General features: G+C 41.0%; 1 long non-coding RNA gene across 1 annotated transcript; it reads left to right on the forward strand.

Annotated features, from left to right (window-relative positions):
- Positions 1-208: 208 nt before the first annotated feature.
- LOC148315805 (uncharacterized) lies at positions 209-1,705 on the forward strand. The gene is made up of 3 exons (XR_015840558.1): positions 209-232; positions 606-775; positions 1,576-1,705. It is a non-coding gene; the product is annotated as an uncharacterized LOC148315805 (long non-coding RNA).
- The last annotated feature ends 6,392 nt before the right edge of the window (positions 1,706-8,097 follow it).

Raw genomic sequence — 8,097 nt, forward strand, 5'->3', positions numbered from 1 at the left:
TGGGTTTATCAAGCTCTAATTCAATGCAGTGTCCAAAACGAGCGCGCATAATTGTTGGATGAATGTTGGTTAATAGAGTCAGATAATAGTTAAAATTCCAACAGTTGAACAGATGTTGAAATGCTAGATTGGCTCATTCAGAATCATGCCACAATGTGCTTTGTATGTTTTGTGTGTAGGCTTATCAAGCTCTAATTCAATGCAGTGTTGAGCTGCATTTGAGAGGAACTACGTAAGTAACTAATGTGGAAAAATTGTGACTTCTTTGTGTACTTTTATTTTGAATATTCAAATTTTGTGGGTAAAGGTTAGAGAAAATAAGTTAAAAATGAGAGCTGTACAGGTATTTAAGTTTTTGGTTTGTAAAATACCCGAATGTGGGTTTCAGCAGGTGAGGCAATGATTGGACAGAGCAAAAGCTATGCTCCAAAATAGAAGTGATTACACCTTCACTAGACTAACCTGCAGCTAATTACATAATTATAAAATTAACACTTTAACCTGGCTTCCCCATCACAGATGTATTCTTTTAAATGCAAAGCTCTTTGTTCTAGCTTTTGTTGTTAAATGACATTCATGCCCAAGTGTCTATGCATCCATTGCAGGGATGTTTTCTCAAGTGACGAGTCTGAAGCCTGTGATGACGAAGTACCATCTACACCTCCCCATGGATTGTCACAGAGAAAAAGCTTCCTAACCAAGAGAGGCGCTGCAGAAGGTCCTTGAGTACGTCCAACATGTTGAGTCTGTGAGTCTACTGCAGGATCTAATGCAGGTATGAAAATGATGAAATTTTAATGTATTATCTTCAAAATTATAAATAATTATTTAATTTCTTGAAATATAAAATTAGGTACCCTAAACCCAAGTAGGAACCCCAGTCCCAGTACATTCCTGATTCTGGAGCTACAGAGATCAAACCATCCTACTGTATCACTAAATAGCCCCACCTCTAAAACCCTGATTCGGAAGGCCGAGTTGAAAGACTTCAGAGTTCAAGATGGTCAACTGCAACTATGATAAGCCGAATGTGTTCACCCCAAGTCGGAAACTGAGAAAAAGACTCAATTTTCACATGATTTCAGTCCCTTCTATATTTAAAAGAATGTATTGGGGCTCTAAAAATGTGAAATATTTTTACAAGTATTTCTTTTACTACTCATAGGCAGTTTCATAATAATAGTACAATTTGGCATCGTGTATTGTTTTTTGGTTCCATTCAAAATGCACAAGACGTATAGACATATTTTGTTTGTGGATCGCTGCAGCATCACACGAGCGCACAGAGACAAACGTGGCAGCAACTTAAAACAATTAAAATATCGAATCGAAATCGGGAACTGAAAATCAAAAATCGAATCGGGGCTTGAGTGAATCGTTACCTCCCTAATCATAATCATTTTGGTAGAATGTTGGGCTCTTGCCCTTTGAGTGTATATGGCGTTACCGAAGCTGTTCACTTAATCGACAATTCCTTTCCTGTGACGTTTATCATAACCAGTTTAACTGCCAAAATATTTTTAAGTGTGTGATGATTATCTGGATCGAGTGACACCCATGTTATAATGGTTGCAGGTATTGGTGGATTGGACGATAGTGTCAGAACAATGATGGCGTTCATCATGACAAATCCTCTGTCTCTGAAGTACAATCTCTTTGGACATCGTAGCAAGAACAAGCGCCGAGACCTGCCTTTTTCTGATGTTCTATACGGTAATATATTTTTTTTTTAAGGGATTGTGGTGTGAAGACATTTCAGCATGTCCCATAAGGTTTCACAATCATTAAATAGCTTTACTAAGTTGGCTTCTTGTCTTTTTTGTTTTAGGAGCACTGAAAAGGAATGGAGCCACAAAGGACATCAACGAGAAGGACACAGGCAACCCTGTCCAAGTGGTTCATGGGAGCTTGTGATCAAGGTGGGAATAGGGCAGTTCGAGCTCGGAGATCTCAAGGCAACTGTCAGGTTTAAAACGTCCTGACGCCATTTTTAGACTGAAGGTGGCATAAATCCAGACCAAACCAGTTAGAGTTTTGTTTTTGACCATTCGCGAATGGGAGAGGAAGTCAGGAGGTGAAGCAGGCGTCTTGCCAGTTCAATCTCGCGCACTCTCTCTCACTCTCTACCACCCGTTCGGTCTTTTATCAGCAACCTAAGCAGACAATGGAGGTCTGTCTGAAATTCTAGCAGGCAGGCAGGAAGCAATCAACCACAGTAGTCAGTCAGGAATTCGAAACTAAAGTGTGTGCGTGTGTTCCAGTTGTGCGCGTGTGTGCTAAAGCAATAATGTGAGTGTCTGTGTGTGTGCGCAATTATAACTGATACAAATAGTGTATAAAAACATGATTAGAAATACACAAACTATTTACATATCCTCATCCCATCTCACATTCACCCGTTTGTGGGTTTAAATCATGTCCTTACGGCTTTTTTTGTTTTAGGAGCACTGAAAAGGAATGGAGCCACAAAGGACATCAACGAGAAGGACACAGGCAACCCTGTCCAAGTGGTTCATGGGAGCTTGTGATCAAGGTGGGAATAGGGCAGTTCGAGCTCGGAGATCTCAAGGCAACTGTCAGGTTTAAAACGTCCTGACGCCATTTTTAGACTGAAGGTGGCATAAATCCAGACCAAACCAGTTAGAGTTTTGTTTTTGACCATTCGCGAATGGGAGAGGAAGTCAGGAGGTGAAGCAGGCGTCTTGCCAGTTCAATCTCGCGCACTCTCTCTCACTCTCTACCACCCGTTCGGTCTTTTATCAGCAACCTAAGCAGACAATGGAGGTCTGTCTGAAATTCTAGCAGGCAGGCAGGAAGCAATCAACCACAGTAGTCAGTCAGGAATTCGAAACTAAAGTGTGTGCGTGTGTTCCAGTTGTGCGCGTGTGTGCTAAAGCAATAATGTGAGTGTCTGTGTGTGTGTGCGCAATTATAACTGATACAAATAGTGTATAAAAACATGATTAGAAATACACAAACTATTTACATATCCTCATCCCATCTCACATTCCCCCGTTTGTGGGTTTAAATCATGTCCTTACGGCTTTAAGACAGATCATCATAATGAAATCATACAACAGTGTGGTCATCCGTGGAGGGGCGAAAACCCTCAGTAGGGACAAAATTCCCCTCCTCCCTTCCGGCGTGGAACGAGATTCTCATGGTATGTTGGTCACTTGGGAATAAAACATAAAAAAACTTCAATATACCTAGTGAAAAATAACAAAACTGTCTCCACGCAGAGCTTGTCTCCACGCAGAGCTTGTCTCTGCGGCGACTTGATGGAGGCCCTTGCCTCGTTGTAGGAGGGGACAGCCGTCTTTACCTCCCGGATCTTCGTGTGTGGTGTATGTGTGTGCATGTGTGGGGGCAGGGGCAAAAGGGTCCATGTGTTATTTAGGTTTCAGTGTCCAGTTCGAGTTTGTCATTGTCCAGTTCGAATTCGTCATTCTCAACATCAATCAGGTTGTAATGGTACATTTGGGCAACAAACATGCAGTTAATAATCATCTTTGTCATAAGAATAATGCAACATGAACAGACTACACATAACAAAAATGAAAACCATAATTATCCCGATATATTGTCTTTCAAATTCTTCGTAGTGGTCATAACATCAATAATTGTTTCATTTTATTAAAAATGTAAATGCAGTAATGTTCTCCAATCAAGGCTAAAATTCTTTATGTACGTCATTAATTTCCAAACAATATCTAATCTTTTTGTTCTGTGGCTTCAACATTCGTATCTGTGGCTGGTTGTGCGGTTCCGATGTGCGTGTGGTCCGATATTGTGACTCAGGTGGGCTCCTGTTCGAGGGATTCGCGTTGCTCGGCCTTTAGCTGGAAACCGGAGAAGCTTGTACTGCAACTGGTGGATCCAGCTGCCACGCCCCGCGACCTTTGCTGCCGTCGGGGTCACTGCAATCATCTGGCGAGGGCCATCTCAGCATTCACTTGTCCCAACGAAGTCGTTTCAGCACCTTGAAGAAGAGTTGGTCTCCCACACGGACGTGATTTCTCTGTGGATCAGAACACACTGACCAGTAATTGCGTCTTTTTTTTTTTTTTCTTTTTGGTCAAAACATGTTTCCCATGTGGACTGGGACTGATGTGCCAGTCGCTGGTGGTTCTGATGAACCTGAGAGTCGATAGGGGATAGTGTCCTAACTTCGGCTGGCACTATCCTCATTGTTGTGATTGAAACACAGTCTGGTCATTGTCTCCTTTTTTTCCCTCATTGTCTTGATAAGTCTGCCCTTAACAGTCCCATTAGTGCGTTCCACAAGTCCTGCAGACTGTATGCACAATGACGCTTTGAGTCAATTTTGCAACAACTGTCCCACTTGTTACAACATCATTCACAAAATGCATAATTTTCACTTCAAATCACTTCTTGAAATTCCAAATGTCAGGATAATTTGTGTTAGGTTGAAGATGTATTTTATCCCATATTTTACTCTATTAGTATTGCAAAAGAATTGTTCCACAGCGTGACCCATGTTTGACCATATGGATGAGAAGACTTCACAGAGAAGCGGATGCCTGAAGACTGGATCAACGTCTGCAACATCAAAGGAGGTGTGCTGAGACACACCTCTGAAACAAAAGGACTGAGACTTTAGTACCAGAGCACTAAAAGGGCATATCTGCCTTTTCAATCAGTGGATGACTGCCATTGATGTCTGTCTTTCCTCTTGTGTCTGAGATGTTTACATGTTCCTGCTGGTGCTCCCCCCTTCATCCCTTAGTGCAAATACATTGTATTGTTAGGGACTTCCCTAATAAAATAGAGGGCTCGGCGGAGTGTGCTCCAGAACGAATTTGGAGATGTAACTGAGCACACCTCCGTTCGTTCTCCTCGCGAGTAAAAGATCAACTCTTGTCTTCCTTCCATTCATTTAGCCTATGTTCAGTGAATGCTTAGGTGATTGAACCTGACAATTTGATTACACAACACTTTTTCCAACTGTTTTAGCATCAACATATGTTGTCGGAAACAACTTAATCCATTTTGAAAACATATGAATTACAACCAAACAATATTGCATCTCAAACAAATAACACTGTCTAAAAAAAAGTTTTTTGTTGAAAAGTCTGTATGTGGGAACAATTTCATATCATACTACCCCTCTCTTGACACATAGTTATGCTCTTGTGTCACTCTTATTACTTTTCCAATCAATGAATTAGGCAGCCAGGATTTGCCATCTGCCAATTTGCTGATCCTGTCCTCAGCAATGTTTGCACCTTTGTTCTCCCAATGTGTGCGTTCAATTACTGGTACCTTTTTCCCTGGCGTGGGATCAAATTGTCAAGTTGATTTTCTGCGTGTGTGTGCGTGTGGGGGTGTGTTCATTTTCCCTTTTAGCTGCGCTGTGTCGATATAAAGGCGAGGCAGTTTCCAATTGTAATTGTGTCATTTTCTGTTAAGTGAATTTTGCGTTCACAAATAACTATTTTAGACGTGCTTTATGCACAACTTTTCTTTTCCTGTTGTGGTTTTTAAAGCCCAATGTCGACAGAACGCATGAACATTTATCTTGACTGTCAGTCCACATTGTAACCATACAACTCATACAAGATGGGAAACCCCAAATTTTAATTAGCTCACACCCGCCTACGCTCTTCCTGCTTATCCTAACAATCTCTTATCCGTTGGTATCACAATGTTAGTACTCCCATCGCATAAAAGTCAGTTTGATTTCAGGCTGCGACCTTGGTTCTCAAACACTTTTACTTCTTATCAGTCTGGAATGCGCACCTGGTCTGTGTTACAAGTCTGAGTTCCTCCAGTCGGGAGGAAGGTCAAGTCGCGGTTTGGTGATAATTTGGACGGCTCCACAGTCGTGTGGCGCCTCCTAGATGATGCGGGGAAAAAATGACGCTGGGCTGAAATGCACCGCAACTTATCAGTATAATGTGTCCCTGTGACAATTAGGCCGGCGTGCAATGTGAATGTGGTGGGAAAAGAATGTAATTTTTTGATTCCTTAAAGCAGCAGTGAAAGCTCTTAATCACACTCTAAGTGGTTCTCTGCCACGAAATCCAAATTGTTGTGACTAAATATGCAAATGAATTCATTTTGCCCTGGTTCCTGCAGTAACCCAGGCTAATGAAGTCATTTTTTGCAGTCACTGTTTTGCTCAAATGGCTTATAATAATTTGGTAGTGCGTTAAGATGCTTTGTCGATACAATCTTGTAGTGTATCTTCACAAGTTCCAACATACACAACCCATTCCATGGCCATGACGATACTGTTTTAAAGATTACCAAGGCTTGTTGGACCTTTCTCTGCCACATAAATTACAGCCCTGAGAGGCACTGGGCCTCAACTTTATCTATGAAGGGTCAGGGATTTAATGGGGGTCACCGAGGCGTCCCAAGGAAAGTTTTTACAGAAAAGTGGTCTGGCAATATCTTTTCTCTTTCTTATCACTGACAATGCGCCCCTTTAAAGTTTTGACGTTTGTTTGAATTCGCCCGTGCTTATTAATTCTATTGAAGTCCAATTTTGCCAGTGTATCACGGCCTAATGAGTAAAACGCATGTTGATGTAGAACTCCTTCTACACACACTTTTATGTTTGACTTTTTACGTCACGTGATCCTCCATTGCTACCACATCTCGTCCTGAAAAGTTAATGTTTTGTAACAAGACTTACTGCTTCCTCCTTTCTTTCTTTTCTTTTTCCTTCCTTCTGCCCAACACGTTCATGCTTTCTGTGCATAATTTAGAATTTTCTTTTCCATTTTACAAGTTGGCCAATTTAAATTAGGTTGTTTTATTTGAAAAGCCTGTAATTCTCTTTTTTTTCCCCTTTTCACCTAATCACAAATTTCTTATCACAAAAATGAACATGTTAATTCTATTTTATTTCCTATTTTTCCAATCTTGTGACTCATTTCACTTCAACCAGTTCTACCTTAAAGTGGACAAGTACACATCAATGTTTTTTGTAGTTTCTATTTTCTTCTCTGCTTTAATGAAAATTATAGCCCTTCTAGCCAAATTTTTCCTGTGTCATTTCTATCTCTGCATTTCATTCCATTTCTGGCCTACCTTAATACTAAAACAAAAATGCTCTTTCAAAAATTAAAACTATCTAAAACTAGTGATGGCAAAATGAAGCCCCATAAAGCAGCCAAGCCCTGCAGGGAAATACTTCACACACGAATGGGCTTCGAGATGCTTCATTTTTCTTGACTACGCCATCCCATGGACAGAAAAATGTATAACATGCTTGGTGCATGCAATAAAATGGTGAGCTGTAAATCATGCTCTGCCCACCAAACAATATGTATTTGAAGAGTGATTTTAATTGTTCTGTTTTACTTTGTCTTCTAACTTCTCCAATATTCAGACAGCTCCGCCGAGACCAACGTTTCACCCCCACACTGATATAAAATGGACCCAACCGTTTGGGTCTCTTTCCAAATTTGGTACCAAAGCCTCCCCCACAGTGCGGCAGCTATCTTGAATTGGCCCGTTCCCAGAAAGTTTTACTTCATTCAGTGTCATTCAGTATTATTCAAAATCTTTCAGTGTCATTCCAAATCATTCAATGTCATTCACAATCTTTCCACATCCTTCCACCTTCCATCGTTCAGTGTCATTCCACATTCTCTTTCATATATAACATAACATAACAATAACATAATCCTGGGTCAGCAGACACCTAATTAATGTGTTAATACATGATACATTTTTCTATAAGCAACCCTTATGATTGTAACGTATTTTTAATTCTTTCTAGGCGGGAACTGTCCGAACAAAAAATTCATGCAATTTGTAATTAGACACTTTGTCATACAAAAAGTCACTCAGGGCAAGAGAAAAAAAATTGTCACTTGCCCAAGTTGGGCAAGTAATTTGGCCACTCGGGCAAGGCAAATTTTAGTGGCACTTGCCCTATGGGCAAGCAGTTTTTAAAGTTAACTTCGAACCCTGTGATGGTGTCTTGTGACCTGTCTTTATCAGCTGATGTTCCATGAAGGCGTGCCTTACCTGTCACAAGAATGAAGGCAAGTCACGCCCCCCGCTGTCCATTCACTCCGCCAAGACGCTGCTCCAGGTGGTAGAGAGGATGAAGGCTCC

Source organism: Idiotropiscis lumnitzeri, unplaced genomic scaffold (assembly GCF_059441095.1).
Source record: "Idiotropiscis lumnitzeri isolate Australia: NSW breed Sydney's pygmy pipehorse unplaced genomic scaffold, RoL_Ilum_1.0 HiC_scaffold_37, whole genome shotgun sequence".
In the NCBI taxonomy this organism is placed as follows: domain Eukaryota; kingdom Metazoa; phylum Chordata; class Actinopteri; order Syngnathiformes; family Syngnathidae; genus Idiotropiscis; species Idiotropiscis lumnitzeri.